Raw genomic sequence first — 20,777 nt, forward strand, 5'->3', positions numbered from 1 at the left:
TGGGTAACAATTCTGCTCATTCCCAAGGGGGAGAACACACAGAGAAGCAAGACTCCACTCTTACTATGTGAAGAACAGAAGAGCCTCATGACAGATACAAGGCTGTGGTTCAACAAGCAGCTCTTAGCAGCTCCTGTCTCCCAAGGCTGCCTTTAGTCCTCTGAGGTTCCCAAGTGGATCAGTCTCCAGTGCCCCTGGGAATTCACTCTCTTATAGTTCACTGCAGCTGTGTCTTACAAAGTGTTGGTCCAATCTGCCTTTCCTCAAAGAGCTATCTTCTTCACAAGTAAAAGAATGAAATAATATCCTGTTCTGACCTGACTTTAGAATGCAGCAAGCCTTCTTTGACCCCGTGTTTTGAAACTAAAGCTCCCTAGGCTTTGTGCTGTGAACTTGTTTCCCCTCCTGCAGGCCTGTGCCAGCTTTGAGGCAGTGGAGTTACACCAGGGTGGAGGGAGGAATGAGAAAATGAGTGTTTCCAATAGCTCGCAGGCAGTGTTCGCAGCTGACGCTGATTCTCTGCCATCTGTGTGCTTGGTGTTTACAGTACTGACTGCGGTGAAAATGTGATTGAAGAGCAGCTCAGTAACATTTTCTGTTGGTCAATTTTGTTCCAGAGTAACTGCCTCCAGGGCCGATTTAGGATTTCACCTGAACAAGTGAAGCTGTCTCAGATTCTAATTTTATCTTCTCTCCTTCAACCAGTAGCTGTAAATGGCATTTTTCATTCTCAAAAGTACCTCACCCCTGAAGCTGACAACAGTCCTCTAATAAATAATGATACAAAGCAAAGTTCGGGGCAGAAATCTCACATTAAATAAAAAGTTGTTTAGTACAATAATTGAAGGTTGAAAAACTTTGTCAGCTTGCATATATGTCAGGCAATTTACCATCTGTAGATTAATCCCTCTGGTCTCCAAAAGTACTTATACGTGTAGTTGTGGGAGAGTTGGTCTAACACATTTACTCCCCATCAAGCATTTGCTCTTTTTCTGTCACTTCTAGATAGATTTATTAAAATACAAATGATGCAGACATCTCTCAACAGTTACAGAATTAGAAAATTTTTTAAAATAGAATCATTGCTTGATGGACTTTAGGATTAGTCTCTATTTCACACACCGATCAGTTATTCCATTCCCAAAACCTACCTGTAATCACTGATTGAAATGAACACAGGAAAACAAGAAAACTAGGCCATTATAAAGCAAACAAACTACTCTTTGGTATGAGAAAAATAGATGATGCTACTGACTACTGTTGAAAATATTCCTCTAACTCTTTGCATATTTTGGAATCACTCACTCCTAGAAAATATTTGTTATTTGCTGTTTACTACCAGACTTTGCAATGCTTCTCTCAGGGCTTGCTGAGCTTGGTTGAAATCACCTGGAGATTAGTAGGAAACAGCACTTGGACCTAAACAGTCAGTGGTCTCTGTGTTGGAATAGGGAGCAGTTGCTTATTTCCCTTTGTTCTTGAGGAACAAAACTGAGATCCTGTCAAATGTGGCAAGATAAAGTGGTCCTTAAACAAAAAAGACTTATTTTGGACATGGTTGAATTGTAGTTATGCACCCTGTGAGAAACAAGTTAAACATATCTGAGGATACAGAAGAGCCTCTGTGCCTTTTGAAGGGAAATTCTTGAATGCTGTTTTGCCGTGTCCACAGTAAACACAAATTCAAGATATATAGTTCAGCGATAGGAATACATTTTTCTCAGGTGTCTGTGGACAGACCATGATAGCTGTGTGAAATCCTAATAAAACTAGACAGTATCTATTAGCTGAATGCATTTTTTGTGAAAAAAAAAAAAAATGAAGCTTTGTCAATGCTAAAATATTTTTCTCGGTTGTCTGTTTTAGCAGCTTCAGATGTAAAAAGCAGCAATAGCCATTCTGAGAATGCTAGATCACCTTGATTCAAGATGAAATGTTCTGCTTCAGACACATTTTCATTTAAAAAAAATCTTGAATCAGAAATTAAACATTTTTCTTTAGTGTTGAATAATCTCCTGAGTTTTAAAAACAGAAAATGTAGACAGATAAGAATATACATGTAAATGTATATATGAATCTAAAAATACATAAGCATAAAAAATATAAATTTGACAACAGTCAATACAGCAGAACAATGAAAGTCTGCACAGAAACAAATTCTCCCCTTCTGTGAATGTATGTGGGCCATCTGATTCCCTTGCCTTTCCTGGCTTCTTGGTGCTGATGTTTTCAAAAACTGCCCACATGTTTGACTTCATGTTGGTTCTTGTTCTTACATCATAATCCAGTTCACTGCTGTCTGAATGGTACTGTTAAAAGTGTTGGTGAGATTGTTCCATACATCTGATGTATTTTCAGCCTGCCTCTTCGTAAGGCTTACAGTGATGAATAATGGTGGAAGGGAAACACCAGAACAAGCATATTGCATTATTTAACTCTGTGATCCAATAGGAAATACCCACAAGAAAGTGCATGAAATTAGATTTCTAGGTTAAGACATTTTCTTTAAGCAAAATTATTTTCATGTTCCCAGTGTAATTGAGTTTCAGACCCTGAAAATATTCTTTAGCTTAGGAATATAAGTAATGGATTTGGTATTAGGTAGCTGAAGTCATGTTTTCTGTGACTACTAAGTGGCTGGTAGGTTGCTACTACACAGAGCCATGTAATAGCCTTGCAGTGAGGTAGCTGTGCATGAAGTGGATCAGGTAGCAGGTTAGGATAGGAGATAAACTTCTTCTTACTCCTCTCCTGAAGCTGAACAATCATGTTGCCAGCAATAGTGGCAATAGATGGAGCTGAAGAAGGACCCTGAACTCCACTGATCAGTGCCACTGTCTGTCTCCTTTCTCCAGGACCTCATGCTCATTTTACATTAGACTGAGTAGCACTGGCTGAGGGAGCAGCCTTCACCTGTAAGTACAAAAATCATCTCCTTGATTCTGTTCTACCAGCTAAATAGAGAAATTGTATAAGGGGTAAGAAGAAAAATATTAATTGGTGATGGGTGAGCAATAGGCTAGTGACAAGCCTGGGAATACAGCCCAGATTTTTCCACTTCCAGATCAGTGGTTTGCTCAGTGACCTATGCTGTTTTTAATTTCCAGTAACCATATTCCACTGTGTAAAACTGCCATCAGTCAAGATCTGAGATAGAGATCTCACTAAACATTGTTTATATCCATAGATGTGGCTTTAACATCAGTGGGTACAAAGGTGTATCTGAACATTCATCTTGACCTTACAGCTTTTTGGTAGACATCAACAATGAAAGGCTCTGAGTTGATGGTTAAATAATTAAGAGATTTTATTCTGAGATCCTTGATATATTATTCAAAGACAGACGTGTGCCTGGGGTTTATATATTGGAACATCTGATTTTCTTTCTCAAATTATACAGCAGGATTTCTGGTTTTCAGAGCCAGAAGCTGAAGAACAACCCCATCCAACCTTATAATCACTTTGAAAGCTTAAATATTGGATGAACACATTTTGGAAAGAGCTACAGCCTATATTAATTTTATACAATTTTATACAAGGGGGAATTTCAGGCATTAATGGCTGAGAGACATTTCTGGGAGGATTTCTTCGAGCCATAGAAACTGGAAAAAAATCTTGCCAACCCCACTCCTAACTTTTAACCAATTCAAGGAGGGAGAAAAGAGAAAGACCAAAGGTTCTCTTTTATCCTCATGATATTCCTCTCAATTCCCAGACATTTTCTTTCCTGTTTGAGACAAGAGGCAATGGGATTTTAATAACCAAGATGAACAGACAATATGTTGGAGAAGGTTGGTCTTTTATTACCCTGTATGCACAACAGATTTCCAAAATTTCAAAGTTCACACTGGAGTTAATGCTTGTAAAAGCACTACTAATTGATGCAGATGTCACTGGGGCCTGTTGTGGGAATGTGTCCAACAGCAGCTCTGTTTCTGAAGGAGCTGGGTAGGAAATAAATATCTTACAAATGTGATCAGATAAAGTCTGCAGTGATACAGACTCCAGAGTTCAGTGGATCTGTGAGATGGTTTCCCAAGAAAACCAATATTTCTTCCTCTAGTAATATCAAAATTCTCTTGTTGAGTCTACAGTTTTCTGTCTTCTCTTGGATCACAGATTTCACCCCAGGACATAGGTGGCGAGGAAGCCTAACCTTGAAGTGTAGCAGCCTGTAACAATAGAACAGCAATGGTCTATGAGGCAAGCAGTGCCTCATTGGGTGTGTTTAATTGCTCATCTTAAACAGAGTATCTATTATCTAACAATTTGGCATGGCATCTCAGTGATGATTCATGAAGAGTGTTTTAACACTATTTCTGTTTGAAGCAGCTTCTGTGACCCCAAAAGGCACCCATTCAAATACTGACTAGGATTTCTTTTTTTGAAGATCTATTGGGGAAAAAAACCAAACCCAATAAGACTATGCTTCCACCTCTCTAGATCATGTTCATCTCACTTCAGCTTTCTAAAATGTAGGTGTCTGGTCTGAGCTAGTTGTACATCTTATTGCTATACCCAAAGAAGAGACACATATCTCCACATAGTTATTCATCCCACAAATGGCATGAAACTGTGTCAGAGGAAGTTTAGGTTAGATATTAGAAACAGGTTCTTGACCCAGAAGGTGGTTGGGCACTGGAACAGGTTGCTCAGGTAAGTGGTCATGACACTAAGCTTGCCAGAGTTCCAGAAGTGCTTGTACAATGCTCTCAGGCACATGCTATGATTCCTGGGGTTCCTTAAGAGTAGTCTGATCATCACCTCCTAACCTGATTTGTCAGCAAAGAATTGTTCATGGCTAAAGTAAAAAAAATCATATCTGACTCTAATCATTGTCTTTTCAAACCACACTGAAATTCTGGTTCTTTTTTCCCTGAGGGCATAAGACAGAATTTTTGTTTCCACTGTCTGCCTCCAAAAACTCTTGGGTCTTCTGTTTTCAGTTCATTGCTCCTATACAAAAAAAGCTTTAGAATTAATTTATCCACACAGAGGTCAGGGGCTTGGGATTCCACCATGTTGGGTGCAGTATAGCAATGCCAATAGAGAATGACAAAAGTAATTCCTTTAATGTGGTGGGATGGTCCAACACTGAACTGCAGAATTTATTTTGATTTTTTTTCATAGCTGTCAGTGGGACCAGGATTTCCATTCACAGATGTCCCTATTATAGACAAAGTGTCAGATCTCTGACAAAAATAAATACATAAAGGCAGGGGATAATAAACAAATGATAGATAGATAGATTAGATAGATAGATAGATAGATAGATAGATAGATAGATAGATAGATAGATAGATAGATAGATAGATGATAAGCAAATAAATAAAGAGGAGGGAAATGAAATGACCTAACAGTACGTACTACTTGTACAGCTTGCAGTCTGATTATAGAGTTCATGCAATTTGTTCTTGTAGACTGATCAGACCTGTACATACCTTTGTTCCTGGAAAATATGGGACATGTCTCCAATGTCAAAAAATGTAACTCCATCATTAGTTTCTGGCTAATACCCCAGGTGGGGGTGCTGCAATCCAGAAGGATCTGGATGGGCTGACTGGCTGGGAGGATGCTTTACAGAGAAGAACCTTGGGATGCTGGTAGACAGCAAGCTGACCATGAACCTGTAAGCTGCCTTCCTGGTGAAGAAGACAACAGCCTTTTAGATCTGAAGAATAGCAAGCTCAGGGGAATCTTAGAAATGTGTAAAAATATCTGATGGAAGCAAAATTAGGAGGAATCCAAACTCTTCTCCACACTGACTGCTAATGAGACAAGAGTCTAGGGGCATAAATGTCAGCATAGAAACTCCATCTGAACAATAGGAAAATAAATTTTTACTCTGAGGATAGTTAAACTCTGGAACAAGCTGCACAGAAAAGTTATAGAGTCTCTCTGGTGGTATTGAAAATATAATAGTCCACAATCTTGGGACATGTGTGCTTCAAAGCTGAATCCTGTTTTACAGGGGATATCTTTTGTTACAATCCCATGTTTCCTTTTGGAGTGAAGAAAAAAATATTTTTTAAGTACAATGAAATGATGGTTTTCAATTTCTTATTTGAGGGAGGCGTGGAGTAAGTGCAATGGAGATATTAAAAAAATAGTTGAAGACAATTGGCAGACAACACTATTTGCTATTTGCAAAATTATGAAGATTTCTGAAAGGAGAGGAAAAAGAGACTGAAAGCCACTATTCTATGTAGAGGTCATGTTCTTTCCATCGTGAGTTATATACAATTTATATGTATTTGCTTTAGGATGTGGCACAAGCTGTACATTATACACCATTGTACATTGTGAGGCACAAGTGAACCCCACACTTCTGTTTGAAGTTCACCTTCTCAATTTGAAAACAGACTTTTATAGATCAGCTAGCTGAAATAAGACATTAGTCCTCATACATGTTGCTGAGAGGTGCAGAATATGAGTGCAAATCCAGAGGAATTTACTTTAGGAAAAAGCAGCACTAGGAAAAAGATAGATTTATTCTGGTGTGGGAACACCATCGACATTCAGACTGACTTGGAACTATGACGTATGATAATGCCAGTAGCAGCTCTTTTCCTCTTTCAAGGGTGTCAAAAATTGACGCAAAAATAAATTATATATGAGAGACAAGTGGAATATCCCAGGTGTTCTTGGCAAACGCTGCCATGAAAATGAAATAGAATAAAAGCCCTTTTAGGAGGATCTGAAAAAGCAATCTTTCATGTTTCATAGTGAAGCCACTTGCTCACCATCACCACCTCACTACAGAAAGAGGAAAGAGACATATTGAGGGCTCTTGAGCTTTTTGAATGGTCACAGTGAATCAGCACAGAGTGATTTAGCACAGGTGTTCTGTAATTGGGCAGCACAGGAAAAATTCTGAGTTAAATTCAGTGGTTCTCAATGTCACCTTTCCAGTGGAGAGTTCAAGTGAAAAGTCTGGCATGAAAATAAAATGGCTAAATGTGGTGAATACACAAAACCTCAGTACCTCCTCTTCTTATCATTGACCCTTTTTATGGGCCTGTTTTTTAGAGATATTTATTTCATTCCTATGAAGAGCATTTAACATGTAGAATACTTTAAAAAGTCACAGCTAGTTCTGAAAATGTTACTATTGAAGCACTTCTGTTCCCTGTGTTCATTCTGAAAGGGCACTGCCCCTTTGCCTGTGCCTTGTGGCAATTCTCAGCACTTTGCAGGCATCATTAAAATCTTATATGATTTTTATGATCAAATTTTTAAGGCTGGTTTGAGGGAGAATTAAAAAAAAATAAAAGAACAGGAAAAATATAAGGGAGAAAAATAGACCAAGATGCATGAAAGACTGATGAATAGATCAATCAGAGAAGCAAATACATTGTCTTGGAGTATTTGCTCTATGGTATATTTTTGGCTGTCAGAGATGAGCAGACATTGGTTTGTTTTTTCACAGATTCAGAGTGAAACCAAAAGCAAAGTCATGAATTAAATCTGGAAACAAAAAGGAACACCTATGCACCTGGAAGAAAAAATCCGGTGCACTTTCCACTGAGTTTCTTTAGCCCCTTTAAGCCTTGGCATTGAAGTGTGACTGTACTTACATACTTTCAGTATGTAGAACATACTGGTTTTGTGCCAAGAGAGACAGGGGTCTGTGAAAAAAAAACATTTTCCCTTAAGATTATTTCTCAGCTTCTTTTGAGACTCAGCTCTTTTTATGTCATGTTGCCAAAGCTATAGAGTACTAAAGCTCCCTCCCTGTTAATACGTTATTCTCTCAGTGTTTCATATGTATGGAATACAATTTTCCTTTGTTGAATTTTCCCCTCAAAGCAAACAAAGTTGCAATTAGATTAAACTCACAGCAGTGAGGTGCATATTGTTCCTTCAAAATAAAAAACTGAAAGAGCTAGGACGAGGGGCTCTTTGTTGCTGACAAAAACCTGGTCCAAAGGCCCTGCTGCACTGAAAAAGCAGTTTCCAGTCTACATCGAAGCTCGTCAAGCCCTGGCTCCTAGTCACTATGCTGGCCTCAGCCCTCCAAGGGACAGGGCTGCCTGCTCAAGGCAGGAATTGATGGAATACCAATGCACAGGTATGTTTGGGTATGCAGGATCCCAAAGCTCAGGAGAGTGCACTCTGAGCACAGTTAATTCATGCAGGAAAGTTTGCTGATTTAATGACATTATATCCACAGAATGGATATAAATTTTCAAAGGCACAGGGAATCCCAGAACAAAACACTGACTTATTGTCCAGTTTCTATTGTTGAAAATGGCATTTTCACCCCGAAGCTGATAAGTATCCAGACACTTTTCACAGCATCCCTCCAATGGCTTTTTGGCATCCACTGAGTATGCAGTATATTTGGGACTACACCTGGTATTTCTATGCTCTCTCCTAATTGCCAGACTCATTAGAAAAAAGAGCTTGCTGAGATTCAAAATAGATATTAGACCTTTTGTATTGCTAGACTGGCTGATAGCAAGGTGTATTGGAGAGAGGCCAGAAAAGAGTTAGCTCTAAAGAGATGCATCCAGCAGATTAAGGGAGATGATTTTCCCCCTTTACTCTGTCTTCATGAACCTCACCTTCAGTACTGCATCCATCTCTGGGGTCCTCAGCACAAAAATGACATGGATCTGTGGGAGTGAGTCCAGAGGAGAGACACAAAGATAATTAGAGGGACCTCTCCCAGGGAAAGATAGAGTTGGGGTTGTTCAGCTCAGAGAAAAGAAGGCTTTGGTGAGATCTCATTGTGTCCTTCCAGCACTTAAGGGGAGTAAAAAAAGAAGAGAGACTTTTTACATATACATATAATATAAGCAAAAGACAAGGAGGAATGGTCTTTAACTAAAAGAGGAGAGGTTTAGATTAGGTTTTAGAAATATTCTTTACTGTGTGGCTGATGTGGCACTGCACAGGTTTTCCAGAGATGCTGTGGATGCCCCATACCCAGACGTATTCAAGGCCAGATTGGAAAGGGCTTTGAGCAACCTGGTCTAGTGGTGGCATCCCTGCCCATGGCAGGGAGAGTGGAATTAAATTATCCTTAAGATCCCTTCTGACCCTAGCCATTCTTTGACTCTATAATTATTTGGGAAAGACATCTTAGAAAAAACTGTGGAATACACTGTGCTAAGAATTTGTTTTAACCTGGATTATTTGGGAATAATCACGTACAAACACTTGAATTTATGCACAGGTCCTATTTAATTTATTAGTATGAATATAGACTATGAGAAGATTTTATCCCACTGGACAAGATTTTTTTGTGAAATTTTGTGTCCCTCTTTGGGTGAAAGAAAAGTAACACTATATAAATATGGGTTTATTTGCACTTAACACAGTGACAAAATAAATGACTTTGTTTAGATTCCACGGAATGATTACACAACATTAGCATTTGTTTATGAAGTAGCTGACACTTTTTAAAAATTCTTCTCAAAGAAATGATAAATCTCTTTACAGAACTGCCAGAAATGGGTAAATATAACTTGTGAAAATCATATATTTAAACAAATGACCATATGCTTTTCTTTCATGCAATGGAGACAGAAGATGAAAAGTCTTCCTGCAACTTAATGTGGGAAGTAGAGGTGGATGCACTAAGTAAGGTGGTATATCAATATCTTAAACTTCTTAGACATAGGAAATATTTGACCTGACCTCTTTACCTCACCCAGCACACACACACAGACTTTGAAATGGTCCTTTTGTCTGCTCAATTTTATTTATCCCAGAGAAAATAAAAAAATACTGTAGTTGTGAAAAACTCTATGAGATAAAGTTCCCAGAAAAGGAATTTGGGATTTTCATAGGTCATAAGGAAAACAGAAGAGTATTTTAACTCACCTGTCAAGTTCAGGCTCAGTATTCTTTATTTTCCGTCCTCCACCAGCTGGCTGGTGCAGACATCTCAGATGCTCCAGACAATGCACTCCCTCTCTAGATACTTCAGCTCTCTGCTAGGATTAAGGTTTCAAAATAAATCACATTTGTTTGCAGGTGTTTGGTACTGGAGCTTTGAGATGACTTTCTATTGAGATACACAGACATTTGTATCTAGATTAGCATTTCCTGCATGTTCCAGCAGAGCTCAAGGCATTACTGTTTTAACAGCACAAAGGGATTGCAATGAAATTCAAAAAAAAAAAATTTCAGAAAGAATTTCCATTTATCACATCACTATGAAAAATATGGAAGAGGAACTTAAGAACAAAGATGTAGAAAGAGAATAAATTCCTTGATTTATGAGGAAATCAGTATGCTCAACATCCCACTATTACGGAGTCGGTATGCCTAACTAGTAATGGCTGGAGGTAACTTACAGTATGCCTAAATTCTCTCCATATATAGGGTTAGGCCTTGAACTGACCTGAGGTCTCCAAAGTAATTTACCTCACTTTATTTAATCCTATAAGCTACTATATTTATAAAGGTTCTCCTTATTTATTCTGAAATTTCTAACTTCAGCTGCCCACTGAGATGAAAAGTGGCCTTCAAAGATGATTAAAGGACTGAAGAATCTCTGTCGTGGAAAGGCCAAAGGAGGGGGGCTGTTTCGCCTGGAAGAAAAATTGTGAGGGGTTCTTACATACATGAAACAGAAGTATACACGTTGGTGTGTAATTATCTAAAGGGGGTGGCAAGAGAGTGGATACAGGCTCTTCTCACTGGTGGCTAGCAGTAGGACATGAAGCAACAAGCACAAACTGGAACACAGGAAGTTCTACCTGAACATAGGAAGAAGTGTGTGGGTCACTGAGCACTGGAACAGGCTGCCCAGAGAAGCTGTGGAGTCTCCTGTCCTGGAGACATTCAAAAGCCATCTGGACACAAATCTCAGTAATCTGCTCTAGGGAACCCTGCTTGAGCAGGGAGGTAGGACTAGATTACCTCCAATGGTCCCTCCCAACCTTACCCATTCTGTGAGCCTGTGAAAAATGCCTTCTCTGTAGAGAAGGGTGAAAATTTATAGTCCCTTCCATAAGCCTCCAAAAGTTCTCTTCCCTTCTGTTTTTCTGAGTTCACCAGGGTCATGTAGGTATCCCAGATTCTACAGGATGAATAGCAACATCTTATTCAGGGATTTCCCTTGGAATTAGAACACATTATGATTAATTGAGCAACATGAGTTCAGTTCCGTCAGGTTGAATGGTGCTGAAAGGACTGGATTTCTTGCTTCTTAGACTCAATGCTTTTCAGAAGTGTCTGATTTCCCTATTTACTCAAATAAATACCTTTAATGTTTATTATGGCATGTGATGGCAGTGCCAGTCTCTTCCTGTTCATTAAAGAAGTATATCTACCCTTCTAATCTACATTTAAGGTAGTTAACATGAAGTGAGATGAATATACCAGGAAATCATGACTGAATAATCCCTTTTACCATGATGCATTTACACAGTGGGGTTGAATGACAATTTGCAAAACTACAACCTCTTCATTTTGAAGTGTCCTAACACTTTTGGTACTTATATTTTCCCTTAGAAAACACCCCATTAAAATGGCATATTGCCTGAGGAGAAAAATGGCTGCTTGAAAAGTTCTTGTTCAGCTCCTAAAGGAGGGCCATGCCTGACGTGTGGAAAACCTAATGGCAGGAAAAAGCTGGAAGAAGTGGGAACCTGGTAAGGGATGTTACAGCCTGTGGAGAATGCATATGCCAAACTGAACTAAAACCCAGTCTAGAATTCTTTTGGAGACTGAAACCTAGGGCAGTTTGCTTTCTAGTTTCTTGCTTTTCATCTCAAATAGAATAAACCATGGGTATGTCTCTGATATTGTGGCTTTCCTTCTCTTCCCTGCAAAATTTCAGGTTCTTGATGCATTAAGTCAAAGTTCCCAAAGTGTGTAAAGTGGTAACTGGATAAATGCACTTTTTTATTATATTCATTACGAGGAAAATATACTTTCACTTGGATATATCTTGCCTATTTTAGTTAAAAATTCAAAAATATTTCACCTGTGGCAGAATCTCAGCATGAAAATGTAAGCCTTTAGTGTTAAAACTTGGCAGTCAGACTACAAAGTTGCATGATGCAAAGCGTGAAAGAAGTTTAATTCTAGACATAGTTGCCCATGCTGCTTGATATTCAGCTTGGCTCTCAAATTGTAAAGCACAGAGAAATGGCAGCTTTTCATTTGGAGTGATACGGTCTGCAGAGTGAGTCTTGCTATCTAAAGCTCTGTTGAAGGTCCTGCAATTATGCTTTTCACTTTTCCACACGGCATGGAATATAACCCATTTTTAACATTTGAAGTAACTTACAGTGGGAAAAAAACCTCAGATATCTTCCAGACCAAATGACAGCCACATGCTCCCATATTTTGTCAGCTTTTTTTTTCTTTCTTAACTCCTGTAGTTTTATATATTCTTGTTTATACGTAAGAAAACCCAAAGAATTAAAAGTTAAAATTAAACATAATTAAGACTGCACAGGCTGATCTAAGTAAAAATATGGTCTCCTTTATTTTATCATGGCTCTTAAAAAAATACCATGAAGTCTTTTACTACTGTAACTAGGATCAGAATGAAAAATAGCCAGACTTGAGTTCAAGCAGTATCTTACCTTGCTGTTAGAGAAGAGTCTGCTTCTCCTGCCAAAAAAAAAAGACATCACACCTAAGAAGATATATGAGTTCATCTATTTTACAGGCTACTCTTCTAGGAAATTCAGCTGAGATAGCTTTGTGGAACAAACTGTTGTGCATGCAGAATTCACAGACAAATGCTGATTCTTCACAGATGCATTCAAAAACATCTGGTCTCCCTTTCAGAAGTACCTACTACTTAAATTTTGCTGTTAAGCGATGATGATGCTTAAACTTTTAACTCTAGACATAGGAAAAAAAAACCTTCTGGTTTATCTGAAGGCATGCAGAAAAGGTAGAAAATGAGAATGTGCTACTGACCATGTTTGGAAGTGATCACTAGCATTGGTGAATAGCCAGGGAAGGACTTAACACTGTAGGAAAGGCATTACTAAGAAATAAGGATAGAAATAAAAACAAAGATATTTGCCTTTTGGCACATGGTCAGAAATATCCAGTTAGGAAAATTATATAAACATGGTGGACAACTTAATCAGTGTCAAGCAACTTACAGGAAAAAATGAAGACAACCTTGCCCTAACTAAAAAAGATACTATGCTGGAAACCTCTCTTGGTCTTTTAGAAACTCCTGTCCTGTCTGTAATTGTTGCAAAGGCTTGTCATTTTGCCAAGCCTATTAATCATTAATTCCCTGTAAGAACTGAAGTTGTACAATTTGTTTAAAAAACCCCCCAGAATCTACACAAACATAAATGTCAGACACCAGCTATGTGACCCATGCTCAGGATTATTCTGACTGAAGCATATTTCTGGTGTAAATAATTTGATCCTCTTTAAGATCTATAAATATTCTGGGGGAGTCCAGTGTTTTAGGTACAAACAACTTAGATATCAGGTTCCCTTGGAAATGATAAAGCACAACTAGTTTTCCCAGTCAATTTCAAACCAGACAAGATGACAGGGAAGAGAACAAAGGGATATTTTGAGAGGTTGCAGAGATATTTTATGTACTCTTTTCTGTCTGCTCTGTCCCAAGATGCTAGGGATTCATTTTTGGTGGTGAAATGAGAGGTTCACACTGCAAAACCAGGCTAGATAACTAAAAAGAGCAAAGTAACACTCAGAACTAAATACAGCAGTTGCTGCTGTGTCTACTAGGAATTTGAGTTCAACTTACAATTCAAAATTCTGAGCATATTTCGCATTTAGGTCCTAAATTCATTGCTTTATCACCTGTTTTTCTCTCTGTCAAACAAACAGGTTTGATGTCTCAACTTCTCAGCTTTCAAGGTTTGTCTGGCTTAACTGTAATTCAGGGATTGCTTTCTTTTCCCCTGAAATCAGTTTTGTCAGGCCTTCCTGATAACAAGCAAGCTGCTAATGCTTCCTCATCTTGAAGTATAGGTGGATGGGTATTCACCCAAAATATAGAAAATCTAGTTTGTGTTTCACTTGCTTGATGGTCTATGACCTGTGAAGTGGACACATTGAAAGTCTAGGGCATTTCTTTACATCTTAATTATAGGCTTCATGATTTATTTATCAGCAACCCTGCCACTTAGCAACACTCACTGAACTTCACTGCTATTATCAAGATCCTTTGACTTTTCCCATCGCTGTAATAAAAGTATCAGTCAATTTACCATCACCATGATCTTCCAATTAGTTTGCCATTTCAACTTTAAGAACTCTACAAAATGGAATAGTACTACAAATATACATAGGTTTCTAACTCTTACATGCTTACCTGACTCCTCTGGAAGAAAGTAAAAAGGGTTAGATGTTCAAATGTCATCCAGGATCTTTGATTAAATAACTTGTCTGCACAAGAAAGCTGCGGCAGAACTGAGCCCAGCCGTCATACACATTGAGCCTCGCCTATTAAAGCATAATTTTGTTTTATAGAATAATACAATTTATTCAAGTTAGAAGAGACTTTAGGATATCTTTTAGTCAAACATTTGCTCATTGCAGTGCAGGTTGCTCAGAAACTTGTCCAATAAGGTTCTGAAAACATCCAAGAACAGAATTTTTCTGGCCAAGCTCTTCCAAACAGTAGGTTCCTCCAAAGCTTTCTCAGCTCCAGGCTGACCTAGCCCAGCTCTCTGAGCCTCTCTGCACAGAACATGCACTTCAGTCCTCACTATCTCAGTGCCCCACCCTGAACTATCTCCAATTTGAAAATATCTTTTTTGGACTGAAGAGCTGAAAACTGGGTGGAGCATTCTGGATGTAGCATAGCAACTGCTGAATAAAAGAAAAAGCATCACTGTCCTTAGTCTAGTGGCCACCCTCATAGTAATATAGTCCAGTGTGTCAGGACCTTTCACATCTATCAGGATATGCTCCCAATTCATGCTCAGCATGGTGTCTGTCAGGACATCAGTGCCATTTTCAGCCCAGCTCCAATGTGTTTAAGAGTGTTAACGTGAAATTTGCAGTGAAACGTGAAAGGGAAACAGTAGGTGTTTTTAAGGTGTTGGGTGAGCAAGTCCTGTCATCCAGAATGGTTCATTAGCTTGGACTTACTGTAAGAAAGGATGGGCTGCTCTGAGCATCAGCCTGTTTATGCATTGCTTGTGTCTCTCTATTTCTGCTTTCAAAGGGCAGTCAATAATCACCAGCTGGATACATAGACAGCAATGGGAGGCAGAAAAATCACCCAAAAATTTGCTTCATGGTCCAGAGTAGAGAAGACAATGACTGGACTGTGCTATTCACACTAATTCTTTCTGGTGTTTTCTGGCTGATTTGGACTCTTGTTTGTCACTACAGGTGATGCTCTGGCAGGGTGGACCAAAGCTAAACTTTCAGACACTCCCTCCCTCTCCCTCCATGGCCTCTCCACAGCTGGCTATCCTTGTCAGCATACCCATTTTTTGAGGGGGGCTGCAGGTGAATGGAGATCACTGCTGAGTGTACAGCTTTGTGTATACTATAAATCAGTGGAGCTTGCCTGATTTACTGTCAAATGCAGCAGGTAGCCAATGGCTCCAGTATACTGAGGTGAACCGAATATCTTAACTTAGTCGGTGAGGGAGCATGTTGACCTTTCCTTTCTGACAAATTAGCTTCCTTATATATTAGGAAATTTCCTTCCTACAATTTTTTTATCCTATTTTTTCTCCTCTGCTGTTATTAATTCACAGTTTGGGACTCTAAGTCTGAATATTTCTGGGATTTTCTAAATTAATTTCAGCATAAGTGGGCTAGGACTCAGGAAATGTGAGACTGCTTTCTGTATGAACTGAATTTGTGCAAATCACATCCTCATACCTCAGTTTCTCAATATGCAAAATGATGATGATAATTCTGACTCTCTTTAGAAGCATTTTAAAAGTTAGCAATAAAATATCCTGTTGTAGATCTGGACATTACACCTTGCTTTCAGTTCTTCAATTTATTTTAGTTTTGACTTGTTTGTGGGTGATGAGAAAGCATCAGGGAACTCATAAAGTCAATGTTTAAACTGGCAATGAATTCGAGATTCTCCTGGCAGCCTTTCCCATGCCTGTCTGGGAATTTCTGCCAGAGAATATAAAGGTTTAGATGAGGTGCAGTTGTGACTATCCTGCAGGAAAACAAAACGAGTGCATTGGGAATCAGCCAAAGGCTACTATCCACAGTTAATGCATTTAAGATCTCCCCTTCCATTGAGGGTTAGAAGCAGTCTTCTTTCAGTCTATGAGAAAAGAGTGGAAGAGTCATTCATGGGTGAAATCTGTTTCCTTCCCTACATTGATAGAAGTGGACAAGAGACTGTGGTTTCCCCTGGGTGAACCGATTTTACTTCTGTCTGATTACCTTGTTCTCTCAAAAATCGTTTTCAAAGCAGCCATAGCAGTTGTTTGCCTCAACTGCAAGATAGTGGGCCTGGACTCCAAGACCCTGAGCTATACCTATCAATACTGGTAATAGATTCACTCTAAGGATGAATGAAACCTCAGCCATTATTGATGTTTCTCTTCAGAATAACCAGTCAGATCAATACATTGGTAAATTGACCTCATCCTCACTCTAATCCACAGCTCCTTTTGATTCCAAGATGACTGTTCCTACATTGTGATTTAGGGAGTATGCTTAGTTACTTAATTTAGTCATTTAACTTAGTTAATTTGGGCAAGACACTTGCCCAAAGCAACTAAGACTTGGAATTATCTTTAATTTTCAGATACTCAGGCTTCTGGGAAAGATATGTTTCTCAGAGAGTTTTGTGGAGAACTGACATGAAAATATTTATAAAAATATTTCTTCCATTTAAAAAACACAAACTAAATTTAAAAAAAAAAACTTTTAAAAAATTAATTACATTTTCATTTTCACTTTTTAGTCCTTTAAACCATAACAAAGAATTTTGCATTTTCCTTAATTACATACTGAAAACCAAAATAAAACAAAACCTATGTCAAGTTGTAAAAATAAGCAGGAGAAAATTATTTTTAAATACTCTCTTGCCTTTCTAAGAATAAAAATAAGAGACAATGAAGAAAAAGCTGCAAAAGAAGTATGCCAGTGGTTAGCTTAAGCAGAAGTAAGCAATGGTAAAACTAAGTGAATGGGGGTTTTCTTTTATGGAATTTTTAAAATATTTTTCATTAAGTATTTTTTTCCCTAAGAAACTCAATTTCTGCATTTTCAATTAATCTTCTTTAAGGTACCTCATAATTTCAGTCCTAGACCAATTCATACAGAATGTTTTTATGAAAGACTACAATAATTTTCATCAGCTAACTATGAGAAGCAAAGCTCTTCCACTAATTATCTCCTTTTTGACCATATTAGTACTTAGGTTATCTGTAGAACTACCAGAAGCAACTTTACCGATGGGAAAAGCATTTATTTATTATTATTGTTTGCCAAAAGTTTTCCAACTTACTAGAAGCTCATAAGATGAGTTTTGTATAGGGTTTTATTTTTAGTTATTGTTCTCACCTTTCCCAGGTAAATAAGGAGCTGTAACTATAACCCGGGACTACACTGTGACATGACATCTGCTGAGGATGCTACAAGCATTTTCAATATTGCATGTGGAGGATGAATCTAAAAGCTGAGCTATGTCAATAGAAAATGCTGCCATCTCTGACTGACTTGTTGGGAAATCTGACAGTGATGCTGGTGCCTCCAGCTCCTGCTTTTAATCCTCTACAAAGTGTGGAGAAGACATTGATTGTCACATTTGCAAAATAAATTATCCCACCATTATGCATGTTCGACAGGTAAAGAATACATGGGGAATAAAAACCCACGATGGTATTTGAAATATAATAGGTTAGATCCTCAGCACCTGGAAATAGACTTCAGTGAAGTCACACCCACTTGTACCTATTTGTTTTTCTCCACCATACTGCAGGTTTTATCGGAGAAGCCAGCTCTAAGACTTCCCGCTGTGTGCTTTTCTTACATTCACAGAGATCAGGCACTGGTTCCTAAAAACTGTCATGCCAGGTTAAGCCATTGGTCTGTCTAGATCCATGTCACGTTTCTGACAATGGTGAACTTTTGGCTTTAAAAAAAGTAAGGTTCTCTAGTAAAATATCTAAGCTTTTATGGAATAATACACCTAGTACTGGGACAGAAAAACATTCCTTTGACCATCATGGTGGAGTTGTTTATGTATTTTGTTATCTATTTTATTATATTAAATTACTTGATACTGCATATCAAGCAGTAATTACTTGATACTGCATATAAGCAGTAACTTACCTCACTTCCTTAAAAAATCTGGGCATGGAGGTGACATTAAGATTTAATGTGTGAGTAAATTCTAGTAGGATGCTGTAGGCTGCATATTGTTCTTATTTTCTCTGTTTTGTCCACATGGACTGCCCTTTCATTTAATCATCTGTCCTATCTATCCTATCCTTTCTGATATATAACATTGTTAAGAGGAGAAACTGTTTAGTCCATATGATCTTCTTAATCGAATCACCCTCCACTTAGTCTCCTTCTCTCCAGGCAAATGCATTTAAGCCTCTCTGGTTTTAATAATCTCATCCCAAATATTTTACTTTTTTTTATTCCCCCCACAGCTCCTTATGATCTTTATTCTTTGGTCTCTAGAAGTTTAAGGCCCTCAGGGATCAAAATCTTACCAGCTCAGTTGTCCTCAAAAGTCTTCTTTAGTCCTTTCCTATCAGCTGTCAACAGCAATAGAGTTTTTCAGAGGTTTTATTTCTAACAAAGGTTCTCAGCAAGTCTTCAGAAGTTCCCTCCAGTCATAGCTGTGAGGTGCTGATTGTCCCAATGGCTCCAAATAGTGGCAGCACCCAGGACTCTCAGCACTTCACTCTTGACTCAGAAAGGCAGATATATATTATTAAAAAAGATAAATATCTTCACAGAAGACACAACATCTCTAACTTTCCTCTTCTTAAATCTTAGGCAACAATTCCAACTGACAGCTCAGTTCCAGCTGACAGTTCTGGTTATTTGCAAAGAGGAACCTTGATGATCTTTCCATCAAATGTAGTTCCCATCTTGCTCTTTATGACCCCTAGACTCAGCAGCCAAGATGGGCAATGATATATTAAGCATGAAAGGAAAGAGCAGAAGAATAGAAGGGGCTATGAACACACAGGGTTGGGTCTCATATGTACACCCAGACATAGATGAAACCAGAGGAGTCCCAGTGTAGAAAAGACTGATGAGAAATATCTCTGCTAAGATTTACCTTTTAAAGGCCCTTGCTTTCTCCAACCAAGATAACTTATTGAACAGCCCCTAATCTCACAATGTCTACTTTCTATCTGTTGGGTATTTGTTTCAAAAGAATGAAAAGATTATCCAGCTGGGATGCTATAGCTATCAGTCAAGTCTTACCTGTTCATCTGGAGGAAATGGGTGTCTGACTGTCAAAAGCTTAGAGGTAAAGACCAGGCAAGATCTGGTCTGGTCTTCTCCCCTAAAGTCAAACCAGGCTCCTTCCTGGTATGGTGTTTAGCCCTATCTCATTTTGCTGAATGGTTGAAGCATGGGTGCCCTGTCAGAAAGTGTATGGTCATCTTGCTGTGCTTACCTTGTTGTTGTCAGTGGTTCTGCTATTACCCTGGAACACAGTGAATCAGATAATCCAAAAAGAATTGTTGCTTAAAGCCTGATGAACTCTAGGCTTCTCCAAGAGAAAGCTTTTGGCACCATTTTCATTGGAAAGGCCAGTTCTGTTACAGAGAAGGATTTTCTTGAAAGGTGCCATTTCTTTTTTTTTTATTTTTAATATGTTAGGGGAGGCTAATTCATCTTGTTTCACTGCAGCCTTCTGCATCATCTGTGCTGCCTATTGTTGAGGGTTAGGTGGGAATTTTTACCCATTATGTGCTGGGACAATCTAACTACCGGTACTTAGGGGTGCTCACAAAGGACAAAGAGTGGCCGGGCCCAGGGTGTGGGTGGAAAGGAGCAGAAAAAGGAGGGTGGGGACAGTTTTTAGCTGGCTTTTTCCTCAGCTTCAGGGAAGGACGTTCGTGCACTGGGTCGCGGAGCTGCTTCTTCTCCTTCTCCCCTCTTTGTTGGTGGCCTCGCATCCCCTGTCCTGCCAGGCATCGCCGTGGAGCTGCTGATACACCTCATCCACCAGCCCAGGATCTCAGCTCATCCCTGCTGATACACCTCATCCACCAGCCCAGGATCTCAGCTCATCCCTGCTGCTCCACCTCATCCACCAGCCCAGGATCTCAACTCATCCCTGCTGTTCCAGCTGACTGTTTCCTCGGAGCCCTGCAGGAACACCGGGACTGACTGCCCGAGGGGTTTGTGAAAACAAAGCCTCTCCTCCATCCCGTCTCAGCCGAGAAAGCTGTCCCGGGGTCCCTGGTTCTGTTTTCTTGTTATTGCTGTAGTTATTGTTTGTTTGTTTGCCTGGTTATACTAGTAAAGAACTGTTATTCCTATCCCCAGATCTCTGCCTAAAAGCCCCCTTGATTTCAAAATTATAATAATTCGGAAGGAGGAAGTCTACATTCTTTCATCCCAAGGGAGGCTCCTGCTCTCCCTAGCAGACACCTGTCTTCTAGAACCAAGACACCTATATATTAAACACCTGGTTTTATATCCCCTTCTTTCATTTCAAATTTTACTTCTTCTGCAGAAGGAGTTGTTTTCACTCTTGTGAATTAGGAAGGCCATCTTATCCAGACAGAGCAGAGGTCATCTGAGAAACTTCTAGTTTCCAAGTCAAAGTCAAACTTGTTTTTGGATGAATTTTGACTAAGCTGGACACATTATTATAACTCAGTCATCTGTTCTGG

Source organism: Poecile atricapillus, chromosome 1 (assembly GCF_030490865.1).
Source record: "Poecile atricapillus isolate bPoeAtr1 chromosome 1, bPoeAtr1.hap1, whole genome shotgun sequence".
In the NCBI taxonomy this organism is placed as follows: Eukaryota; Metazoa; Chordata; class Aves; order Passeriformes; family Paridae; genus Poecile; species Poecile atricapillus.